Source organism: Salvelinus fontinalis, chromosome 31, assembly GCF_029448725.1.
Source record: "Salvelinus fontinalis isolate EN_2023a chromosome 31, ASM2944872v1, whole genome shotgun sequence".
Taxonomy (NCBI): domain Eukaryota; kingdom Metazoa; phylum Chordata; class Actinopteri; order Salmoniformes; family Salmonidae; genus Salvelinus; species Salvelinus fontinalis.
The window spans coordinates 3,705,333-3,731,361 of NC_074695.1; positions in this window are offsets into that span (position 1 = coordinate 3,705,333).

A 26,029-nucleotide genomic window follows, 5' to 3' on the forward strand; every position below is an offset into this window, starting at 1 on the left:
GGTGTTCCCGGTTACATGTGTAGTAACGGGTGTTCCCGGTTACATGTGTAGTAACGGGTGTTCCCGGTTACATGTGTAGTAACGGGTGTTCCCGGTTACATGTGTAGTAACGGGTGTTCCCGGTTACATGTGTAGTAACGGGTGTTCCCGGTTACATGTGTAGTAACGGGTGTTCCCGGTTACATGTGTAGTAACGGGTGTTCCCGGTTACATGTGTAGTAACGGGTGTTCCCGGTTACATGTGTAGTAACGGGTGTTCCCGGTTACATGTGTAGTAACGGGTGTTCCCGGTTACATGTGTAGTAACGGGTGTTCCCGGTTACATGTGTAGTAACGGGTGTTCCCGGTTACATGTGTAGTAACGGGTGTTCCCGGTTACATGTGTAGTAACGGGTGTTCCCGGTTACATGTGTAGTAACGGGTGTTCCCGGTTACATGTGTAGTAACGGGTGTTCCCGGTTACATGTGTAGTAACGGGTGTTCCCGGTTACATGTGTAGTAACGGGTGTTCCCGGTTACATGTGTAGTAACGGGTGTTCCCGGTTACATGTGTAGTAACGGGTGTTCCCGGTTACATGTGTAGTAACGGGTGTTCCCGGTTACATGTGTAGTAACGGGTGTTCCCGGTTACATGTGTAGTAACGGGTGTTCCCGGTTACATGTGTAGTAACGGGTGTTCCCGGTTACATGTGTAGTAACGGGTGTTCCCGGTTACATGTGTAGTAACGGGTGTTCCCGGTTACATGTGTAGTAACGGGTGTTCCCGGTTACATGTGTAGTAACGGGTGTTCCCGGTTACATGTGTAGTAACGGGTGTTCCCGGTTACATGTGTAGTAACGGGTGTTCCCGGTTACATGTGTAGTAACGGGTGTTCCCGGTTACATGTGTAGTAACGGGTGTTCCCGGTTACATGTGTAGTAACGGGTGTTCCCGGTTACATGTGTAGTAACGGGTGTTCCCGGTTACATGTGTAGTAACGGGTGTTCCCGGTTACATGTGTAGTAACGGGTGTTCCCGGTTACATGTGTAGTAACGGGTGTTCCCGGTTACATGTGTAGTAACGGGTGTTCCCGGTTACATGTGTAGTAACGGGTGTTCCCGGTTACATGTGTAGTAACGGGTGTTCCCGGTTACATGTGTAGTAACGGGTGTTCCCGGTTACATGTGTAGTAACGGGTGTTCCCGGTTACATGTGTAGTAACGGGTGTTCCCGGTTACATGTGTAGTAACGGGTGTTCCCGGTTACATGTGTAGTAACGGGTGTTCCCGGTTACATGTGTAGTAACGGGTGTTCCCGGTTACATGTGTAGTAACGGGTGTTCCCGGTTACATGTGTAGTAACGGGTGTTCCCGGTTACATGTGTAGTAACGGGTGTTCCCGGTTACATGTGTAGTAACGGGTGTTCCCGGTTACATGTGTAGTAACGGGTGTTCCCGGTTACATGTGTAGTAACGGGTGTTCCCGGTTACATGTGTAGTAACGGGTGTTCCCGGTTACATGTGTAGTAACGGGTGTTCCCGGTTACATGTGTAGTAACGGGTGTTCCCGGTTACATGTGTAGTAACGGGTGTTCCCGGTTACATGTGTAGTAACGGGTGTTCCCGGTTACATGTGTAGTAACGGGTGTTCCCGGTTACATGTGTAGTAACGGGTGTTCCCGGTTACATGTGTAGTAACGGGTGTTCCCGGTTACATGTGTAGTAACGGGTGTTCCCGGTTACATGTGTAGTAACGGGTGTTCCCGGTTACATGTGTAGTAACGGGTGTTCCCGGTTACATGTGTAGTAACGGGTGTTCCCGGTTACATGTGTAGTAACGGGTGTTCCCGGTTACATGTGTAGTAACGGGTGTTCCCGGTTACATGTGTAGTAACGGGTGTTCCCGGTTACATGTGTAGTAACGGGTGTTCCCGGTTACATGTGTAGTAACGGGTGTTCCCGGTTACATGTGTAGTAACGGGTGTTCCCGGTTACATGTGTAGTAACGGGTGTTCCCGGTTACATGTGTAGTAACGGGTGTTCCCGGTTACATGTGTAGTAACGGGTGTTCCCGGTTACATGTGTAGTAACGGGTGTTCCCGGTTACATGTGTAGTAACGGGTGTTCCCGGTTACATGTGTAGTAACGGGTGTTCCCGGTTACATGTGTAGTAACGGGTGTTCCCGGTTACATGTGTAGTAACGGGTGTTCCCGGTTACATGTGTAGTAACGGGTGTTCCCGGTTACATGTGTAGTAACGGGTGTTCCCGGTTACATGTGTAGTAACGGGTGTTCCCGGTTACATGTGTAGTAACGGGTGTTCCCGGTTACATGTGTAGTAACGGGTGTTCCCGGTTACATGTGTAGTAACGGGTGTTCCCGGTTACATGTGTAGTAACGGGTGTTCCCGGTTACATGTGTAGTAACGGGTGTTCCCGGTTACATGTGTAGTAACGGGTGTTCCCGGTTACATGTGTAGTAACGGGTGTTCCCGGTTACATGTGTAGTAACGGGTGTTCCCGGTTACATGTGTAGTAACGGGTGTTCCCGGTTACATGTGTAGTAATATCTAACAATTCACAACAATACACACATATCTAAAGGAATGGATTTTTGAATATATAAATATTAGGATGAGCAATGTCAGACTAAGATATAGTAGGATAGAATACAGTATATACATATGATATGAGTAATACATAGACTAAGATACAGTAGAATAGGATGAAATACAGTATATACATACACAAATAAGAAAATTTTAACATTTATTAAAGTGGCCAGTGATTCCATGTCTATGTATAGAGGGCAGCAGCCTCTAAGGTGGAGGGTGGAGTAACATTATTAAAGTGACCAGTGATTCCATGTCTATGTATAGAGGGCAGCAGTCACTAAGGTGGAGGGTGGAGTAACATTATTAAAGTGACCAGTGATTCCATGTCTATGTATAGAGGGCAGCAGCCTCTAAGGTGCAGGGTGGAGTAACATTATTAAAGTGGCCAGTGATTCCATGTCTATGTATAGAGGGCAGCAGCCTCTAAGGTGCAGGGTGGAGTAACATTATTAAAGTGGCCAGTGATTCCATGTCTATGTATAGAGGGCAGCAGCCTCTAAGGTGCAGGGTGGAGTAACATTATTAAAGTGTGATTCCATGTCTATGTATAGAGGGCAGCAGCCTCTAAGGTGCAGGGTGGAGTAACATTATTAAAGTGTGATTCCATGTCTATGTATAGAGGGCAGCAGCCTCTAAGGTGGAGGGTGGAATAACATTATTAAAGTGTGATTCCATGTCTATGTATAGAGGGCAGCAGCCTCTAAGGTGCAGGGTGGAGTAACATTATTAAAGTGTGATTCCATGTCTATGTATAGAGGGCAGCAGCCTCTAAGGTGGAGGGTGGAGTAACATTATTAAAGTGTGATTCCATGTCTATGTGTAGAGGGCAGCAGCCTCTAAGGTGCAGGGTAGAGTAACATTATTAAAGTGACCAGTGATTCCATGTCTATGTATAGAGGGCAGCAGCCTCTAAGGTGCAGGGTGGAGTAACATTATTAAAGTGTGATTCCATGTCTATGTATAGAGGGCAGCAGCCTCTAAGGTGCAGGGTGGAGTAACATTATTAAAGTGGCCAGTGATTCCATGTCTATGTATAGAGGGCAGCAGTCACTAAGGTGCAGGGTGGAGTAACATTATTAAAGTGACCAGTGATTCCATGTCTATGTATAGAGGGCAGCAGTCACTAAGGTGCAGGGTGGAGTAACATTATTAAAGTGACCAGTGATTCCATGTCTATGTATAGAGGGCAGCAGCCTCTAAGGTGCAGGGTGGAGTAACATTATTAAAGTGTGATTCCATGTCTATGTATAGAGGGCAGCAGCCTCTAAGGTGCAGGGTGGAGTAACATTATTAAAGTGTGATTCCATGTCTATGTATACGGGGCAGCAGCCTCTAAGGTGGAGGGTGGAGTAACATTATTAAAGTGACCAGTGATTCCATGTCTATGTATAGAGGGCAGCAGCCTCTAAGGTGCAGGGTGGAGTAACATTATTAAAGTGGCCAGCAGGATCAGTTATGTCTTTAAGATCATAATGAATAAGAGAGGGGAGAGCTGGTCTAGGATCAGTTATGTCTTTAAGATCATAATGAATAAGAGAGGGGAGAGCTGGTCTAGGATCAGTTATGTCATAATGAATAAGAGAGGGGAGAGCTGGTCTAGGATCAGTTATGTCTTAAAGATCATACTGAATAAGAGGGGAGAGCTGGTCCTAGATCAGTTATGTCTTCAAGATCATAATGAATAAGAGAGGGGAGCTGATCCTAGATCAGTCATGTCTTTAAGATCATAATGAATAAGAGAGGGGAGAGCTGGTCTAGGATCAGTTATGTCTTTAAGATCATAATGAATAAGAGGGGAGAGCTGATCCTAGATCAGCAGTCTGACACGCTCTCTGAATAATACAGACCATAGGCTCTGATTACCAGCTTCCTGTTGATGCAGAACAGAGACCATGGAGCAGACTATTTGTTCACAACACAGAGAGAGAGACGAGACACACTGAAGAGATCTGGGAGACAAGAGGTCTCCAACTGATTGGCTAAGAACTATAATCAATTTACTAATTGATTGTCTATGACGTTTATTTTTATTTAACCTTTATTTATTTAACTAGGCAAGTCAGTTAGGAATAAATTCGTATTTGCATAGACAACCTACCAAAAGGCAAAAGCCTGCTGCAGGGATGTGGATATATATATATATATAGGACAAAGCACGCATCACGACAAGAGACACCACAACACTACATAAAGAGAGACCTAAGACAACAACATATCCAACAGCAACACATGACAACAACATGGTAGGAACACAGCATGGCATCAACACAAAATGACAACAACATGGTAGGAACACAACATGGTAGCAACACAACAACATGGTAGCAATACAACAACATGGTAGCAACATGGCATCAACACAAAATGACAACAACATGGTAGCAACATGACAACAACATGGTAGGAACACAACATGGTAGCAACATGGCAACAACATGGTAGGAACACAACATGGTAGCAACATGGTAGCAACACAACATGACAACAACATGGTAGCAACACAACATGACAACACAGCATGGTAGCAACACAACATGACAACAACATGGTAGCAACACAACATGACAACAACATGGTAGCAACACAACATGACAACACAGCATGGTAGCAACACAACATGACAACAACATGGTAGCAACACAACATGACAACAACATGGTAGCAACACAGCATGACAACAGCATGGTAGCAACACAACATGACAACAACATGACAGCAACACAACATGACAACAGCATGGTAGCAACACAACATGACAACAACATGGTAGGAACACAGCATGGCAACAACATGGTAGCAACACAACATGACAACAACATGGTAGCAACACAACATGACAACACAGCATGGTAGCAACACAACATGACAACAACATGGTAGCAACACAACATGACAACAACATGGTAGCAACACAACATGACAACAACATGGTAGCAACACAACATGACAACAACATGGTAGCAACACAACATGACAACAACATGGTAGCAACACAACATGACAACAACATGGTAGCAACACAACATGACAACAACATGGTAGCAACACAACATGGTAGCAATACAACATGACAACAACATGGTAGCAACACAACATGGTAGCAACACAACATGGTAGCAACACAACATGGTAGCAACACAACATGGTAGCAACACAACATGGTAGCAACACAACATGACAATAACATGGTAGCAACACAACATGACAACAACATGGTAGCAACACAACATGACAACAACATGGTAGGAACACAGCATGACAACAACATGGTAGCAACACAACATGACAACAACATGGTAGCAACACAACATGACAACAACATGGTAGCAACACAACATGACAACAACATGGTAGGAACACAACATGACAACAACATGGTAGCAACACAACATGACAACAACATGGTAGCAACACAACATGACAACACAGCATGGTAGCAACACAACATGACAACAACATGGTAGCAACACAACATGACAACAACATGGTAGCAACACAACATGACAACAACATGGTAGCAACACAACATGACAACAACATGGTAGGAACACAACATGACAACAACATGGTAGGAACACAACATGACAACAACATGGTAGCAACACAACATGACAACAACATGGTAGGAACACAACATGGTAGCAACACAACATGACAACAACATGGTAGGAACACAACATGACAACAACATGGTAGGAACACAACATGACAACAACATGGTAGGAACACAACATGACAACAACATGGTAGGAACACAACATGACAACAACATGGTAGCAACACAACATGACAACAACATGGTAGGAACACAACATGACAACAACATGGTAGCAACACAACATGACAACAACATGGTAGGAACACAACATGACAACAACATGGTAGCAACACAACATGACAACAACATGGTAGGAACACAACATGACAACAACATGGTAGCAACATGACAACAACATGGTAGCAATACAACAACATGGTAGCAACATGACAACAACATGGTAGCAACACAACATGACAACAACATGGTAGCAACACAACATGACAACAACATGGTAGCAACACAACATGACAACAACATGGTAGCAACACAACATGACAACAACATGGTAGCAACACAACATGGCAACAACATGGTAGCAACACAACATGACAACAACATGGTAGCAACACAACATGACAACAACATGGTAGCAACATGACAACAACATGGTAGCAACACAACATGACAACAACATGGTAGCAACACAACATGACAACAACATGGTAGCAACACAACATGACAACAACATGGTAGCAACACAACATGACAACAACATGGTAGCAACACAACATGACAACAGCATGGTAGCAACATGACAACAACATGGTAGCAACACAACATGACAACAACATGGTAGCAACATGACAACAACATGGTAGCAACACAACATGACAACAGCATGGCAGCAACATGACAACACAGCATGGTAGCAACATGACAACAACATGGTAGCAACACAACATGACAACAATATGGTAGCAACACAACATGACAACAACATGGTAGCAACACAACATGACAACAACATGGTAGCAACACAACATGACAACAACATGGTAGCAACACAACATGACAACAACATGGTAGCAACACAACATGACAACAACATGGTAGCAACACAACATGGTAGCAACACAACATGACAACAACATGGTAGCATCACAACATGACAACAACATGGTAGCAACACAACATGACAACAACATGGTAGCAACATGACAACAACATGGTAGCAACACAACATGACAACAACATGGTAGCAACATGACAACAACATGGTAGCAACACAACATGACAACAGCATGGCAGCAACATGACAACACAGCATGGTAGCAACATGACAACAACATGGTAGCAACACAACATGACAACAATATGGTAGCAACACAACATGACAACAACATGGTAGCAACACAACATGACAACAACATGGTAGCAGCACAACATGACACCAACATGGTAGCAACACAACATGACAACAACATGGTAGCAACACAACATGACAACAACATGGTAGCAACACAACATGACAACAACATGACAGCAACACAACATGACAACAACATGGTAGCAACACAACATGACAACAACATGGTAGCAACACAACATGACAATAACATGGTAACAACACAACATGACAACAACATGGTAGCAACACAACATGGTAGCAACACAACATGACAACAGTATGGTAGCAACACAACATGACAACAACATGGTAGCAACACAACATGACAATAACATGGTAACAACACAACATGACAATAACATGGTAACAACACAACATGACAACAACATGGTAGCAACACAACATGACAACAACATGGTAGCAACACAACATGACAACAGTATGGTAACAACACAACATGACAACAACATGGTAGCAACACAACATGACAACAACATGGTAGCAACACAACATGACAATAACATGGTAACAACACAACATGACAACAACATGGTAGCAACACAACATGACAACAACATGGTAGCAACAGAACATGACAACAACATGGTAGCAACACAACATGACAACAACATGGTAGCAACACAACATGACAATAACATGGTAACAACACAACATGACAACAACATGGTAGCAACAGAACATGACAACAACATGGTAGCAACACAACATGACAACAACATGGTAGCAACACAACATGACAACAACATGGTAGCAACACAACATGACAACAAAATGGTAGCAACACAACATGGTAGCAACACAACATGGTAGCAACACAACATGACAACAACATGGTAGCAACACAACATGACAACAACATGGTAGCAACACAACATGACAACAACATGGTAGCAACACAACATGACAACAACATGGTAGCAACACAACATGACAACAACATGGTAGCAACATGACAACAACATGGTAGCAACACAACATGACAACAACATGGTAGCAACACAACATGACAACAACATGGTAGCAACACAACATGACAACAACATGGTAGCAACACAACATGACAACAACATGGTAGCAACACAACATGACAACAACATGGTAGCAACACAACATGGTAACAACACAACATGACAACAACAGGGTAGCAGCCCACATCATGGTACAAACATTATTGTTCACAGACAACAGCACAAAGGGCAAGAAGGTAGAGACAACAATACATCACGTGAAACAGCCACAACTGTCGGTAAGAGTGTTCATGATTGAGTCTTTGGGTTATCTGTGGGCTAATACTAACCCTGCTATACTTTAAACTAATACACTCAACGTTTTACATTTGAGTTGACGTAGCACAACCTGAGTCAAGGGCTTGATGATTAGTTGATCAGTGTAGTCAGCTGGTTCTGGAACGGATTAGATCCACGGACCGGCTCCCTGAGGTTTGAAAGAGACTGCCATAAAGCTCCGTGGTGCCTGGGATCACATCCCTGTTTGTGCGTCGTCCCGCAGCATTACGTAGACGGTGGATTCTCCAGCATGCAGCCGACCAACTCCTGCCCAATTGGCCACACCCTCACTGTGTCTCCGTTCGCTGGTGAGACGGACATCTGCCCTAAAGACCCCGCCCCACTGTGTGACATCGTGGTGAGAGGAGCGCACCTCCACTGCAGTGTTGTCAACGGTTACCGGATGCTAAACGCCATCTACCCCTACAACTGGGAGGTATAACACCAAAACAAACCGCTGCCTTCCACCTCCCTCTACCTCTCCACCCAGTCCTCTACCTCTCCACCCAGCCCTCTACCTCTCCACCCAGCCCTCTACCTCTCCACCCAGCCCTCTACCTCTCCACCCAGTCCTCTACCTCTCCACCCAGTCCTCTACCTCTCCACCCAGTCCTCTACCTCTCCACCAAGCCCTGTACCTCTCCACCCAGCCCTCTACCTCTCCACCCAGTCCTCTACCTCTCCACCCAGTCCTCTACCTCTCCACCCAGTCCTCTACCTCTCCACCCAGCCCTCTACCTCTCCACCCAGCCCTCTACCTCTCCACCCAGTCCTCTACCTCTCCACCCAGCCCTCTACCTCTCCACCCAGCCCTCTACCTCTCCAGCCAGTCCTCTACCTCTCCACTCAGCCCTCTACCTCTCCACCCAGCCCTCTACCTCTCCAACCAGCCCTCTACCTCTCCACCCAGTCCTCTACCTCTCCACCCAGCCCTCTACCTCTCCACCCAGCCCTCTACCCCTCTACCTCTCCACCCAGTCCTCTACCTCTCCACCCAGCCCTCTACCTCTCCACCTAGCCCTTTACCTCTCCATACAGCCCTCTACCTCTCCACCCAGCCCTCTACCTCTCCACCCAGCCCTTTACCTCTCCACCCAGCCCTCTACCTCTCCATACAGCCCTCTACCTCTCCACCCAGCCCTCTACCTCTCCACCTAGCCCTTTACCTCTATAGCCAGCCCTCTACCTCTCCAGCCAGCCCTCTACCTCTCCACCCAGCCCTCTACCTCTCCACCCAGCCCTCTACCTCTCCACCCAGCCCTCTACCTCTCCACACAGCCCTCTACCTCTCCACCCAGCCCTCTTCCTCTCCACCCAGCCCTCTACCTCTCCACCCAGCCCTCTACCTCTCCACCCAGCCCTCTACCTCTCCACACAGCCCTCTACCTCTCCACCCAGCCCTCTTCCTCTCCACCCAGCCCTCTACCTCTCCACCCAGCCCTCTACCTCTCCACCCAGCCCTCTACCCCTCTACCTCTCCACCCAGCCCTCTACCTCTCCACCCAGCCCTCTACCTCTCCACACAGCCCTCTACCTCTCCACCCAGCCCTCTACCTCTCCACACAGCCCTCTACCTCTCCACCCAGCCCTCTTCCTCTCCACCCAGCCCTCTACCTCTCCACCCAGCCCTTTACCTCTCCACCCAGCCCTCTACCTCTCCACCCAGTCCTCTACCTCTCCACCCAGTCCTCTACCTCTCCACCCAGTCAACTACCTCTCCACCCAGCCCTCTACCTCTCCACCCAGCCCTCTACCTCTCCACCCAGTCCTCTACCTCTCCACCCAGTCCTCTACCTCTCCACCCAGCCCTCTACCTCTCCACCCAGCCCTCTACCTCTCCACCCAGCCCTCTACCTCTCCACCCAGTCCTCTACCTCTCCACCCAGCCCTCTACCTCTCCACCCAGCCCTCTACCTCTCCAGCCAGTCCTCTACCTCTCCACTCAGCCCTCTACCTCTCCACCCAGCCCTCTACCTCTCCAACCAGCCCTCTACCTCTCCACCCAGTCCTCTACCTCTCCACCCAGCCCTCTACCTCTCCACCCAGCCCTCTACCCCTCTACCTCTCCACCCAGTCCTCTACCTCTCCACCCAGCCCTCTACCTCTCCACCTAGCCCTTTACCTCTCCATACAGCCCTCTACCTCTCCACCCAGCCCTCTACCTCTCCACCCAGCCCTTTACCTCTCCACCCAGCCCTCTACCTCTCCATACAGCCCTCTACCTCTCCACCCAGCCCTCTACCTCTCCACCTAGCCCTTTACCTCTCCAGCCAGCCCTCTACCTCTCCAGCCAGCCCTCTACCTCTCCAGCCAGCCCTCTACCTCTCCACCCAGCCCTCTACCTCTCCACCCAGCCCTCTACCTCTCCACACAGCCCTCTACCTCTCCACCCAGCCCTCTTCCTCTCCACCCAGCCCTCTACCTCTCCACCCAGCCCTCTACCTCTCCACCCAGCCCTCTACCTCTCCACACAGCCCTCTACCTCTCCACCCAGCCCTCTTCCTCTCCACCCAGCCCTCTACCTCTCCACCCAGCCCTCTACCTCTCCACCCAGCCCTCTACCCCTCTACCTCTCCACCCAGCCCTCTACCTCTCCACCCAGCCCTCTACCTCTCCACACAGCCCTCTACCTCTCCACCCAGCCCTCTACCTCTCCACACAGCCCTCTACCTCTCCACCCAGCCCTCTTCCTCTCCACCCAGCCCTCTACCTCTCCACCCAGCCCTTTACCTCTCCACCCAGCCCTCTACCTCTCCATACAGCCCTCTACCTCTCCACCCAGCCCTCTACCTCTCCACCCAGCCCTTTACCTCTCCACCCAGCCCTTTACCTCTCCAGCCAGCCCTCTACCTCTCCAGCCAGCCCTCTACCTCTCCACCCAGCCCTCTACCTCTCCACCCAGCCCTCTACCTCTCCACACAGCCCTCTACCTCTCCACCCAGTCCTCTACCTCTCCACCCAGTCCTCTACCTCTCCACCCAGCCCTCTACCTCTCCACCCAGCCCTCTACCTCTCCACCCAGCCCTCTACCTCTCCACCCAGCCCTATCCCTCCACCCAGCCCTCTACCTCTCCACCCAGCCCTATATCCCTCCACCCAGCCCTCTACCTCTCCAGCCAGCCCTCTACCTCTCCATACAGCCCTCTACCTCTCCACCCAGCCCTCTACCTCTCCACCCAGCCCTTTACCTCTCTACCCAGCCCTCTACCTCTCCATACAGCCCTCTACCTCTCCACCCAGCCCTCTACCTCTCCACCCAGCCCTCTACCTCTCCACACAGCCCTCTACCTCTCCACCCAGCCCTCTTCCTCTCCACCCACCCCTCTACCTCTCCACCCAGCCCTCTACCTCTCCACCCAGCCCTCTACCTCTCCACCCAGCCCTCTACCTCTCCACACAGCCCTCTACCTCTCCACCCAGCCCTCTTCCTCTCCACCCAGCCCTCTACCTCTCCACCCAGCCCTCTACCTCTCCACCCAGCCCTCTACCCCTCTACCTCTCCACCCAGCCCTCTACCTCTCCACCCAGCCCTCTACCTCTCCACCCAGCCCTTTACCTCTCCATAAAGCCCTCTACCTCTCCACCCAGCCCTCTACCTCTCCACCCAGCCCTTTACCTCTCCACCCAGCCCTCTACCTCTCCATACAGCCCTCTACCTCTCCACCCAGCCCTCTACCTCTCCACCCAGCCCTTTACCTCTCCAGCCAGCCCTCTACCTCTCCAGCCAGCCCTCTACCTCTCCAGCCAGCCCTCTACCTCTCCACCCAGCCCTCTACATCTCCACCCAGCCCTCTTCCTCTCCACCCAGCCCTCTACCTCTCCACCCAGCCCTCTACCTCTCCACCCAGCCCTCTACCTCTCCACACAGCCCTCTACCTCTCCACCCAGCCCTCTTCCTCTCCACCCAGCCCTCTTCCTCTCCACCCAGCCCTCTTCCTCTCCACCCAGCCCTCTACCTCTCCACCCAGCCCTCTACCTCTCCACCCAGCCCTCTACCTCTCCACCCAGCCCTCTACCTCTCCACCCAGCCCTCTATCCCTCCACCCAGCCCTCTACCTCTCCACCCAGCCCTCTACCTCTCCACCCAGCCCTCTACCTCTCCACCCAGCCCTCTACCTCTCCACCAAGCCCTATCCCTCCACCCAGCCCTCTACCTCTCCACCCAGCCCTATCCCTCCACCCAGCCCTCTACACCTCCACCCAGCCCTCTACCCCTCTACTTCTCCGCCAGCCCTCTACCTCTCCACCCAGCCCTCTACCTCTCCACCCAGCCCTCTACCTCTCCACCCAGCCCTCTACCTCTCCACCCAGCCCTCTACCAAGCCATCTACCTCTCCACCCAGCCCTCTACCTCTCCAGCCAGCCCTTTACCTCTCCAGCCAGCCCTCTACCTCTCCACCCAGCCCTCTACCTCTCCACCCAGCCCTCTACCTCTCCACCCAGCCCTCTACCTCTCCACCCATCCCTCTACCTCTCCACCCAGCCCTATCCCTCCACCCAGCCCTCTACCTCTCCACCCAGCCCTCTATCCCTCCACCCAGCCCTCTACCTCTCCACCCAACAATATACCCAGCCCTCCACCCAGCCCTCTACCTCTCCTCCCAGCCCTCTTCCTCTCCACCCAGCCCTCTACCTCTCCACCCAGCCCTTTACCTCTCCACCCAGCACTCTACCTCTCCACCCAGCCCTCTATCCCTCCAGCCAGCCCTTTACCTCTCCACCCAGCCCTTTACCTCTCCACCCAGCCCTTTACCTCTCCACCCAGCCCTTTACCTCTCCACCCAGCCCTCTACCTCTCCACCCAGCCCTCTACCTCTCCACCCAGCTCTATCCCTCCACCCTGCCCTCTACCTCTCCACCCAGCCCTCTACCTCTCCACCCAGCTCTCTATCCCTCCACCCAGCCCTATCCCTCTCCACCCAGCCCTCTACCTCTCCACCCAGCCCTCTACCTCTCCACCAGCCCTCTACCTCTCCACCCAGCCCTCTACCTCTCCACCCAGCCCTATCCCTCTCCACCCAGCCCTCTTTCTCTCCACCCAGCCCTCTACCTCTCCACCCAGCCCTGTACCTCTCCACCCAGCCCTCTACCTCTCCACCCAGCCCTCTACCTCTCCACCCAGCCCTCTACATCTCCACCCAGCCCTCTACCTCTCCATCCAACCCTCTACCAAGCCCTCTACCTCTCCACCCAGCCCTCTACCAAGCAATCTACCTCTCCACCCAGCCCTCTACCTCTCCAGCCAGCCCTCTACCTCTCCACCCAGCCCTTTACCTCTCCACCCAGCCCTTTACCTCTCCACCCAGCCCTCTACCTCTCCAGCCAGCCCTCTACCTCTCCACCCAGCCCTTTACCTCTCCACCCAGCCCTTTACCTCTCCACCCAGCCCTCTACCTCTCCACCCAGCCCTCTACCTCTCCACCCAGCCCTCTACCTCTCCACCCAGCCCTCTACCAAGCAATCTACCTCTCCACCCAGCCCTCTACCTCTCCAGCCAGCCCTCTACCTCTCCACCCAGCCCTTTACCTCTCCACCCAGCCCTCTACCTCTCCACCCAGCCCTCTACCTCTCTACCCAGCCCTCTACCTCTCCATCCAACCCTCTACCAAGCCATCTACCTCTCCACCCAGCCCTCTACCTCTCCACCCAGGCCTCTACCTCTCCACCCAGCCCTCTACCTCTCCACCCAGCCCTCTACCTCTCCATCCAACCCTCTACCAAGCCATCTACCTCTCCACCCAGCCCTCTACCTCTCCAGCCAGCCCTCTACCTCTCCAGCCAGCCCTTTACCTCTCCAGCCAGCCCTCTACCTCTCCACCCAGCCCTCTACCTCTCCAGCCAGCCCTTTACCTCTCCACCCAGCCCTCTACCTCTCCACCCAGCCCTCTACCTCTCCACCCAGCCCTCTACCTCTCCACCCAGCCCTCTACCTTTCTACCCAGCCCTCTACCTCTCCACCCAGCCCTCTACCTCTCCAGCCAGCCCTCTACCTCTCCACCCAGCCCTCTACCTCTCCACCCAGCCCTCTACCTCTCCACCCAGCCCTCTACCTCTCCATCCAACCCTCTACCAAGCCATCTACCTCTCCAGCCAGCCCTCTACCTCTCTAGCCAGCCCTCTACCTCTCCAGCCAGCCCTTTACCTCTCCACCCAGCCCTCTACCTCTCCAGCCAGCCCTTTACCTCTCCAGCCAGCCCTGTACCTCTCCACCCAGCCCTCTACCTCTCCACCCAGCCCTCTACCTCTCCACCCAGCCCTCTACCTCTCCACCCAGCCCTCTACCTCTCCACCCAACAATCTACCCAGTCCAATACCCAGCCCTCCACCCAGCCCTCTACCTCTCCACCAAGCCCTTTACCTCTCCACCCAGCCCTCTATCTCTCCACCCAGCCCTCTACCTCTCCACCCAACAATCTACCCGGTCCTATACCCAGCCCTCCACCCAGCCCTCTATCCCTCCACCCAGCCCTTTACCTCTCCTCCCAGCCCTCCACCCAGCCCTCTACCTCTCCACCCAGCCCTCTACCTCTCCACCCAGCCCTTTACCTCTCCACCCAGCCCTCTACCTCTCCACCCAGCCCTCTATCCCTCCACCCAGCCCTCTACCTCTCCACTCAGCCCTCTACCTCTCCACCCAGCCCTTTACCTCTCCACCCAGCCCTTTACCTCTCCACCCAGCCCTTTACCTCTCCACCCAGCCCTTTACCTCTCCACCCAGCCCTCTACCTCTCCACCCAGCCCTCTACCTCTCCACCCAGCCCTCTACCCCTCCACCCAGCCCTTTACCTCTCCACCCAGCCCTATACCTCTCCACCCAGCCCTTTACCTCTCCACCCAGCCCTCTACCTCTCCACCCAGCCCTCGATCCCTCCACCCAGCCCTCTACCTCTCCAGCCAGCCCTTTACCTCTCCACCCAGCCCTTTACCTCTCCACCCAGCCCTTTACCTCTCCACCCAGCCCTCTACCTCTCCACCCAGCCCTCTACTTTTCCACCCAGCTCTATCCCTCCACCCAGCCCTCTACCTCTCCACCCAGCCCTCTACCCCTCCACCCAGCCCTTTACCTCTCCACCCAGCCCTCTACCTCTCCACCCAGCCCTTTACCTCTCCACCCAGCCCTCAACCTCTCCACCCAGCCCTCTACCTCTCTACCCAGCCCTCTACCTCTCCATCCAACCCTCTACCAAGCCATCTACCTCTCCACCCAGCCCTCTACCTCTCCACCCAGGCCTCTACCTCTCCACCCAGCCCTATCCCTCTCCACCCAGCCCTCTACCTCTCCACCCAGCCCTCTACCTCTCCACCAGCCCTCTACCTCTCCACCCAGCCCTCTACCTCTCCACCCAGCCCTATCCCTCTCCACCCAGCCCTCTTTCTCTCCACCCAGCCCTCTACCTCTCCACCCAGCCCTGTACCTCTCCACCCAGCCCTCTACCTCTCCACCCAGCCCTCTACCTCTCCACCCAGCCCTCTAACTCTCCATCCAACCCTCTACCAAGCCCTCTACCTCTCCACCCAGCCCTCTACCAAGCCATCTACCTCTCCACCCAGCCCTCTACCTCTCCAGCCAGCCCTCTACCTCTCCACCCAGCCCTTTACCTCTCCACCCAGCCCTTTACCTCTCCACCCAGCCCTCTACCTCTCCACCCAGCCCTTTACCTCTCCATACAGCCCTCTACCTCTCCACCCAGCCCTCTACCTCTCCACCCAGCCCTTTACCTCTCCACCCAGCCCTCTACCTCTCCATACAGCCCTCTACCTCTCCACCCAGCCCTCTACCTCTCCACCCAGCCCTTTACCTCTCCAGCCAGCCCTCTACCTCTCCAGCCAGCCCTCTACCTCTCCAGCCAGCCCTCTACCTCTCCACCCAGCCCTCTACCTCTCCACCCAGCCCTCTTCCTCTCCACCCAGCCCTCTACCTCTCCACCCAGCCCTGTACCTCTCCACCCAGCCCTCTACCTCTCCACACAGCCCTCTACCTCTCCACCCAGCCCTCTTCCTCTCCACCCAGCCCTCTTCCTCTCTACCCAGCCCTCTTCCTCTCCACCCAGCACTCTACCTCTCCACCCAGCCCTCTACCTCTCCACCCAGCCCTCTACCTCTCCACCCAGCCCTCTACCTCTCCACCCAGCCCTCTATCCCTCCACCCAGCCCTTTACCTCTCCACCCAGCCCTCTACCTCTCCAGCCAGCCCTTTACCTCTCCAGCCAGCCCTGTACCTCTCCACCCAGCCCTCTACCTCTCCACCCAGCCCTCTACCTCTCCACCCATCCCTCTACCTCTCCACCCAGCCCTATCCCTCCACCCAGCCCTCTACCTCTCCACCCAGCCCTCTATCCCTCCACCCAGCCCTCTACCTCTCCACCCAACAATATACCCAGCCCTCCACCCAGCCCTCTACCTCTCCACCCAGCCCTCTTCCTCTCCACCCAGCCCTCTACCTCTCCACCCAGCCCTTTACCTCTCCACCCAGCACTCTACCTCTCCACCCAGCCCTCTATCCCTCCAGCCAGCCCTTTACCTCTCCACCCAGCCCTTTACCTCTCCACCCAGCCCTTTACCTCTCCACCCAGCCCTTTACCTCTCCACCCAGCCCTCTACCTCTCCACCCAGCCCTCTACCTCTCCACCCAGCTCTATCCCTCCACCCTGCCCTCTACCTCTCCACCCAGCCCTCTACCTCTCCACCCAGCTCTCTATCCCTCCACCCAGCCCTATCCCTCTCCACCCAGCCCTCTACCTCTCCACCCAGCCCTCTACCTCTCCACCAGCCCTCTACCTCTCCACCCAGCCCTCTACCTCTCCACCCAGCCCTATCCCTCTCCACCCAGCCCTCTTTCTCTCCACCCAGCCCTCTACCTCTCCACCCAGCCCTGTACCTCTCCACCCAGCCCTCTACCTCTCCACCCAGCCCTCTACCTCTCCACCCAGCCCTCTACATCTCCACCCAGCCCTCTACCTCTCCATCCAACCCTCTACCAAGCCCTCTACCTCTCCACCCAGCCCTCTACCAAGCAATCTACCTCTCCACCCAGCCCTCTACCTCTCCAGCCAGCCCTCTACCTCTCCACCCAGCCCTTTACCTCTCCACCCAGCCCTTTACCTCTCCACCCAGCCCTCTACCTCTCCAGCCAGCCCTCTACCTCTCCACCCAGCCCTTTACCTCTCCACCCAGCCCTTTACCTCTCCACCCAGCCCTCTACCTCTCCACCCAGCCCTCTACCTCTCCACCCAGCCCTCTACCTCTCCACCCAGCCCTCTACCAAGCAATCTACCTCTCCACCCAGCCCTCTACCTCTCCAGCCAGCCCTCTACCTCTCCACCCAGCCCTTTACCTCTCCACCCAGCCCTCTACCTCTCCACCCAGCCCTCTACCTCTCTACCCAGCCCTCTACCTCTCCATCCAACCCTCTACCAAGCCATCTACCTCTCCACCCAGCCCTCTACCTCTCCACCCAGGCCTCTACCTCTCCACCCAGCCCTCTACCTCTCCACCCAGCCCTCTACCTCTCCATCCAACCCTCTACCAAGCCATCTACCTCTCCACCCAGCCCTCTACCTCTCCAGCCAGCCCTCTACCTCTCCAGCCAGCCCTTTACCTCTCCAGCCAGCCCTCTACCTCTCCACCCAGCCCTCTACCTCTCCAGCCAGCCCTTTACCTCTCCACCCAGCCCTCTACCTCTCCACCCAGCCCTCTACCTCTCCACCCAGCCCTCTACCTCTCCACCCAGCCCTCTACCTTTCTACCCAGCCCTCTACCTCTCCACCCAGCCCTCTACCTCTCCAGCCAGCCCTCTACCTCTCCACCCAGCCCTCTACCTCTCCACCCAGCCCTCTACCTCTCCACCCAGCCCTCTACCTCTCCATCCAACCCTCTACCAAGCCATCTACCTCTCCAGCCAGCCCTCTACCTCTCCAGCCAGCCCTCTACCTCTCCAGCCAGCCCTTTACCTCTCCACCCAGCCCTCTACCTCTCCAGCCAGCCCTTTACCTCTCCAGCCAGCCCTGTACCTCTCCACCCAGCCCTCTACCTCTCCACCCAGCCCTCTACCTCTCCACCCAGCCCTCTACCTCTCCACCCAGCCCTCTACCTCTCCACCCAACAATCTACCCAGTCCTATACCCAGCCCTCCACCCAGCCCTCTACCTCTCCACCAAGCCCTTTACCTCTCCACCCAGCCCTCTATCTCTCCACCCAGCCCTCTACCTCTCCACCCAACAATCTACCCGGTCCTATACCCAGCCCTCCACCCAGCCCTCTATCCCTCCACCCAGCCCTTTACCTCTCCTCCCAGCCCTCCACCCAGCCCTCTACCTCTCCACCCAGCCCTCTACCTCTCCACCCAGCCCTTTACCTCTCCACCCAGCCCTCTACCTCTCCACCCAGCCCTCTATCCCTCCACCCAGCCCTCTACCTCTCCACCCAGCCCTCTACCTCTCCACCCAGCCCTTTACCTCTCCACCCAGCCCTTTACCTCTCCACCCAGCCCTTTACCTCTCCACCCAGCCCTTTACCTCTCCACCCAGCCCTCTACCTCTCCACCCAGCCCTCTACCTCTCCACCCAGCCCTCTACCCCTCCACCCAGCCCTTTACCTCTCCACCCAGCCCTATACCTCTCCACCCAGCCCTTTACCTCTCCACCCAGCCCTCTACCTCTCCACCCAGCCCTCGATCCCTCCACCCAGCCCTCTACCTCTCCAGCCAGCCCTTTACCTCTCCACCCAGCCCTTTACCTCTCCACCCAGCCCTTTACCTCTCCACCCAGCCCTCTACCTCTCCACCCAGCCCTCTACTTTTCCACCCAGCTCTATCCCTCCACCCAGCCCTCTACCTCTCCACCCAGCCCTCTACCCCTCCACCCAGCCCTTTACCTCTCCACCCAGCCCTCTACCTCTCCACCCAGCCCTTTACCTCTCCACCCAGCCCTCAACCTCTCCACCCAGCCCTCTACCTCTCTACCCAGCCCTCTACCTCTCCATCCAACCCTCTACCAAGCCATCTACCTCTCCACCCAGCCCTCTACCTCTCCACCCAGGCCTCTACCTCTCCACCCAGCCCTATCCCTCTCCACCCAGCCCTCTACCTCTCCACCCAGCCCTCTACCTCTCCACCAGCCCTCTACCTCTCCACCCAGCCCTCTACCTCTCCACCCAGCCCTATCCCTCTCCACCCAGCCCTCTTTCTCTCCACCCAGCCCTCTACCTCTCCACCCAGCCCTGTACCTCTCCACCCAGCCCTCTACCTCTCCACCCAGCCCTCTACCTCTCCACCCAGCCCTCTAACTCTCCATCCAACCCTCTACCAAGCCCTCTACCTCTCCACCCAGCCCTCTACCAAGCCATCTACCTCTCCACCCAGCCCTCTACCTCTCCAGCCAGCCCTCTACCTCTCCACCCAGCCCTTTACCTCTCCACCCAGCCCTTTACCTCTCCACCCAGCCCTCTACCTCTCCACCCAGCCCTTTACCTCTCCATACAGCCCTCTACCTCTCCACCCAGCCCTCTACCTCTCCACCCAGCCCTTTACCTCTCCACCCAGCCCTCTACCTCTCCATACAGCCCTCTACCTCTCCACCCAGCCCTCTACCTCTCCACCCAGCCCTTTACCTCTCCAGCCAGCCCTCTACCTCTCCAGCCAGCCCTCTACCTCTCCAGCCAGCCCTCTACCTCTCCACCCAGCCCTCTACCTCTCCACCCAGCCCTCTTCCTCTCCACCCAGCCCTCTACCTCTCCACCCAGCCCTGTACCTCTCCACCCAGCCCTCTACCTCTCCACACAGCCCTCTACCTCTCCACCCAGCCCTCTTCCTCTCCACCCAGCCCTCTTCCTCTCTACCCAGCCCTCTTCCTCTCCACCCAGCCCTCTACCTCTCCACCCAGCCCTCTATCCCTCCACCCAGCCCTTTACCTCTCCACCCAGCCCTCTACCTCTCCAGCCAGCCCTTTACCTCTCCAGCCAGCCCTGTACCTCTCCACCCAGCCCTCTACCTCTCCCCCAAGCCCTCTACCTCTCCACCCAGCCCTCTACCTCTCCACCCAGCCCTCTACCTCTCCACCCAGCCCTCTATCTCTCCACCCAGCCCTCTACCTCTCCACCCAACAATCTACCCAGTCCTATACCCAGCCCTCCACCCAGCCCTCTACCTCTCCACCAAGCCCTTTACCTCTCCACCCAGCCCTCTATCTCTCCACCCAGCCCTCTACCTCTCCACCCAACAATCTACCCAGTCCTATACCCAGCCCTCCACCCAGCCCTCTATCCCTCCACCCAGCCCTTTACCTCTCCTCCCAGCCCTCCACCCAGCCCTCTACCTCTCCACCCAGCCCTCTACCTCTCCACCCAGCCCTTTACCTCTCCACCCAGCCCTCTACCTCTCCACCCAGCCCTCTATCCCTCCACCCAGCCCTCTACCTCTCCACCCAGCCCTCTACCTCTCCACCCAGCCCTTTACCTCTCCACCCAGCCCTTTACCTCTCCACCCAGCCCTTTACCTCTCCACCCAGCCCTTTACCTCTCCACCCAGCCCTCTACCTCTCCACCCAGCCCTCTACCTCTCCACCCAGCCCTCTACCCCTCCACCCAGCCCTTTACCTCTCCACCCAGCCCTCTACCTCTCCACCCAGCCCTTTACCTCTCCACCCAGCCCTCTACCTCTCCACCCAGCCCTCGATCCCTCCACCCAGCCCTCTACCTCTCCAGCCAGCCCTTTACCTCTCCACCCAGCCCTTTACCTCTCCACCCAGCCCTTTACCTCTCCACCCAGCCCTCTACCTCTCCACCCAGCCCTCTACTGCTCCACCCAGCTCTATCCCTCCACCCAGCCCTCTACCTCTCCACCCAGCCCTCTACCCCTCCACCCAGCCCTTTACCTCTCCACCCAGCCCTCTACCTCTCCACCCAGCCCTCTACCTCTCCACCCAGCCCTCTACCTCTCCATACAGCCCTCTACCTCTCCACCCAGCCCTCTACCTCTCCACCCAGCCCTTTACCTCTCCAGCCAGCCCTCTACCTCTCCAGCCAGCCCTCTACCTCTCCAGCCAGCCCTCTACCTCTCCACCCAGCCCTCTACCTCTCCACCCAGCCCTCTTCCTCTCCACCCAGCCCTCTACCTCTCCACCCAGCCCTGTACCTCTCCACCCAGCCCTCTACCTCTCCACACAGCCCTCTACCTCTCCACCCAGCCCTCTTCCTCTCCACCCAGCCCTCTTCCTCTCTACCCAGCCCTCTTCCTCTCCACCCAGCCCTCTACCTCTCCACCCAGCCCTCTACCTCTCCACCCAGCCCTCTACCTCTCCACCCAGCCCTCTACCTCTCCACCCAGCCCTCTATCCCTCCACCCAGCCCTTTACCTCTCCACCCAGCCCTCTACCTCTCCAGCCAGCCCTTTACCTCTCCAGCCAGCCCTGTACCTCTCCACCCAGCCCTCTACCTCTCCCCCAAGCCCTCTACCTCTCCACCCAGCCCTCTACCTCTCCACCCAGCCCTCTACCTCTCCACCCAACAATCTACCCAGTCCTATACCCAGCCCTCCACCCAGCCCTCTACCTCTCCACCAAGCCCTTTACCTCTCCACCCAGCCCTCTATCTCTCCACCCAGCCCTCTACCTCTCCACCCAACAATCTACCCAGTCCTATACCCAGCCCTCCACCCAGCCCTCTATCCCTCCACCCAGCCCTTTACCTCTCCTCCCAGCCCTCCACCCAGCCCTCTACCTCTCCACCCAGCCCTCTACCTCTCCACCCAGCCCTTTACCTCTCCACCCAGCCCTCTACCTCTCCACCCAGCCCTCTATCCCTCCACCCAGCCCTCTACCTCTCCACCCAGCCCTCTACCTCTCCACCCAGCCCTTTACCTCTCCACCCAGCCCTTTACCTCTCCACCCAGCCCTTTACCTCTCCACCCAGCCCTTTACCTCTCCACCCAGCCCTCTACCTCTCCACCCAGCCCTCTACCTCTCCACCCAGCCCTCTACCCCTCCACCCAGCCCTTTACCTCTCCACCCAGCCCTCTACCTCTCCACCCAGCCCTTTACCTCTCCACCCAGCCCTCTACCTCTCCACCCAGCCCTCGATCCCTCCACCCAGCCCTCTACCTCTCCAGCCAGCCCTTTACCTCTCCACCCAGCCCTTTACCTCTCCACCCAGCCCTTTACCTCTCCAACCAGCCCTCTACCTCTCCACCCAGCCCTCTACTGCTCCACCCAGCTCTATCCCTCCACCCAGCCCTCTACCTCTCCACCCAGCCCTCTACCCCTCCACCCAGCCCTTTACCTCTCCACCCAGCCCTCTACCTCTCCACCCAGCCCTTTACCTCTCCACCCAGCCCTCTACCTCTCCACCCAGCCCTCTACCTCTCTACCCAGCCCTCTACCTCTCCATCCAACCCTCTACCAAGCCTTCTACCTCTCCACCCAGCCCTCTACCTCTCCACCCAGGCCTCTACCTCTCCACCCAGCCCTATCCCTCTCCACCCAGCCCTCTACCTCTCCACCCAGCCCGCTACCTCTCCACCAGCCCTCTACCTCTCCACCCAGCCCTCTACCTCTCCACCCAGCCCTATCCCTCTCCACCCAGCCCTCTTTCTCTCCACCCAGCCCTCTACCTCTCCACCCAGCCCTGTACCTCTCCACCCAGCCCTCTACCTCTCCACCCAGCCCTCTACCTCTCCACCCAGCCCTCTACCTCTTCATCCAACCCTCTACCAAGCCCTCTACCTCTCCACCCAGCCCTCTACCAAGCCATCTACCTCTCCACCCAGCCCTCTACCTCTCCAGCCAGCCCTCTACCTCTCCACCCAGCCCTTTACCTCTCCACCCAGCCCTTTACCTCTCCACCCAGCCCTCTACCTCTCCACCCAGCCCTTTACCTCTCCATACAGCCCTCTACCTCTCCACCCAGCCCTCTACCTCTCCACCCAGCCCTTTACCTCTCCACCCAGCCCTCTACCTCTCCATACAGCCCTCTACCTCTCCACCCAGCCCTCTACCTCTCCACCCAGCCCTTTACCTCTCCAGCCAGCCCTCTACCTCTCCAGCCAGCCCTCTACCTCTCCAGCCAGCCCTCTACCTCTCCACCCAGCCCTCTACCTCTCCACCCAGCCCTCTTCCTCTCCACCCAGCCCTCTACCTCTCCACCCAGCCCTCTACCTCTCCACCCAGCCCTCTACCTCTCCACACAGCCCTCTACCTCTCCACCCAGCCCTCTTCCTCTCCACCCAGCCCTCTTCCTCTCTACCCAGCCCTCTTCCTCTCCACCCAGCCCTCTACCTCTCCACCCAGCCCTCTACCTCTCCACCCAGCCCTCTACCTCTCCACCCAGCCCTCTACCTCTCCACCCAGCCCTCTATCCCTCCACCCAGCCCTCTACCTCTCCACCCAGCCCTCTACCTCTCCACCCAGCCCTCTACCTCTCCACCCAGCCCTCTACCTCTCCACCAAGCCCTATCCCTCCACCCAGCCCTCTACCTCTCCACCCAGCCCTATCCCTCCACCCAGCCCTCTACACCTCCACCCAGCCCTCTACCCCTCTACCTCTCCGCCAGCCCTCTACCTCTCCACCCAGCCCTCTACCTCTCCACCCAGCCCTCTATCTCTCCACCCAGCCCTCTACCTCTCCACCCAGCCCTCTACCAAGCCATCTACCTCTCCACCCAGCCCTCTACCTCTCCAGCCAGCCCTTTACCTCTCCAGCCAGCCCTCTACCTCTCCATCCAGCCCTCTACCTCTCCACCCAGCCCTCTACCTCTCCACCCAGCCCTCTACCTCTCCACCCATCCCTCTACCTCTTCACCCAGCCCTATCCCTCCACCCAGCCCTCTACCTCTCCACCCAGCCCTCTATCCCTCCACCCAGCCCTCTACCTCTCCACCCAACAATATACCCAGCCCTCCACCCAGCCCTCTACCTCTCCACCCAGCCCTCTTCCTCTCCACTCAGCCCTCTACCTCTCCACCCAGCCCTTTACCTCTCCACCCAGCCCTCTACCTCTCCACCCAGCCCTCTATCCCTCCAGCCAGCCCTTTACCTCTCCACCCAGCCCTTTACCTCTCCACCCAGACCTTTACCTCTCCACCCAGCCCTTTACCTCTCCACCCAGCCCTTTACCTCTCCACCCAGCCCTCTACCTCTCCACCCAGCCCTCTACCTCTCCACCCAGCTCTATCCCTCCACCCTGCCCTCTACCTCTCCACCCAGCCCTCTACCTCTCCACCCAGCTCTCTATCCCTCCACCCAGCCCTATCCCTCTCCACCCAGCCCTCTACCTCTCCACCCAGCCCTCTACCTCTCCACCCAGCCCTCTACCTCTCCACCCAGCCCTGTACCTCTCCACCCAGCCCTCTACCTCTCCACCCAGCCCTCTACCTCTCCACCCAGCCCTCTACATCTCCACCCAGCCCTCTACCTCTCCATCCAACCCTCTACCAAGCCCTCTACCTCTCCACCCAGCCCTCTACCAAGCAATCTACCTCTCCACCCAGCCCTCTACCTCTCCAGCCAGCCCTCTACCTCTCCACCCAGCCCTTTACCTCTCCACCCAGCCCTTTACCTCTCCACCCAGCCCTCTACCTCTCCACCCAGCCCTCTACCTCTCCACCCAGCCCTCTACCTCTCCACCCAGCCCTCTATCCCTCCACCCAGCCCTCTACCTCTCCACCCAGCCCTCTACCTCTCCACCCAGCCCTATCCCTCCACCCAGCCCTCTACCTCTCCACCCAGCCCTCTACCTCTCCACCCAGCCCTTTACCTCTCCACCCAGCCCTATCCCTCCACCCAGCCCTCTACCTCTCCACCCAGCCCTCTACCTCTCCACCCAGCCCTCTACCTCTCCACCCAGCCCTCTACCTCTCCACCCAGCCCTCTACCTCTCCAGCCAGCCCTCTACCTCTCCACCCAGCCCTCTACCTCTCCACCCAGCCCTCTACCTCTCCACCCAGCCCTCTACCTCTCCATCCAACCCTCTACCAAGCCATCTACCTCTCCACCCAGCCCTCTACCTCTCCAGCCAGCCCTCTACCTCTCCAGCCAGCCCTTTACCTCTCCAGCCAGCCCTCTACCTCTCCACCCAGCCCTCTACCTCTCCAGCCAGCCCTTTACCTCTCCACCCAGCCCTCTACCTCTCCACCCAGCCCTCTACCTCTCCACCCAGCCCTCTACCTCTCCACCCAGCCCTCTACCTTTCT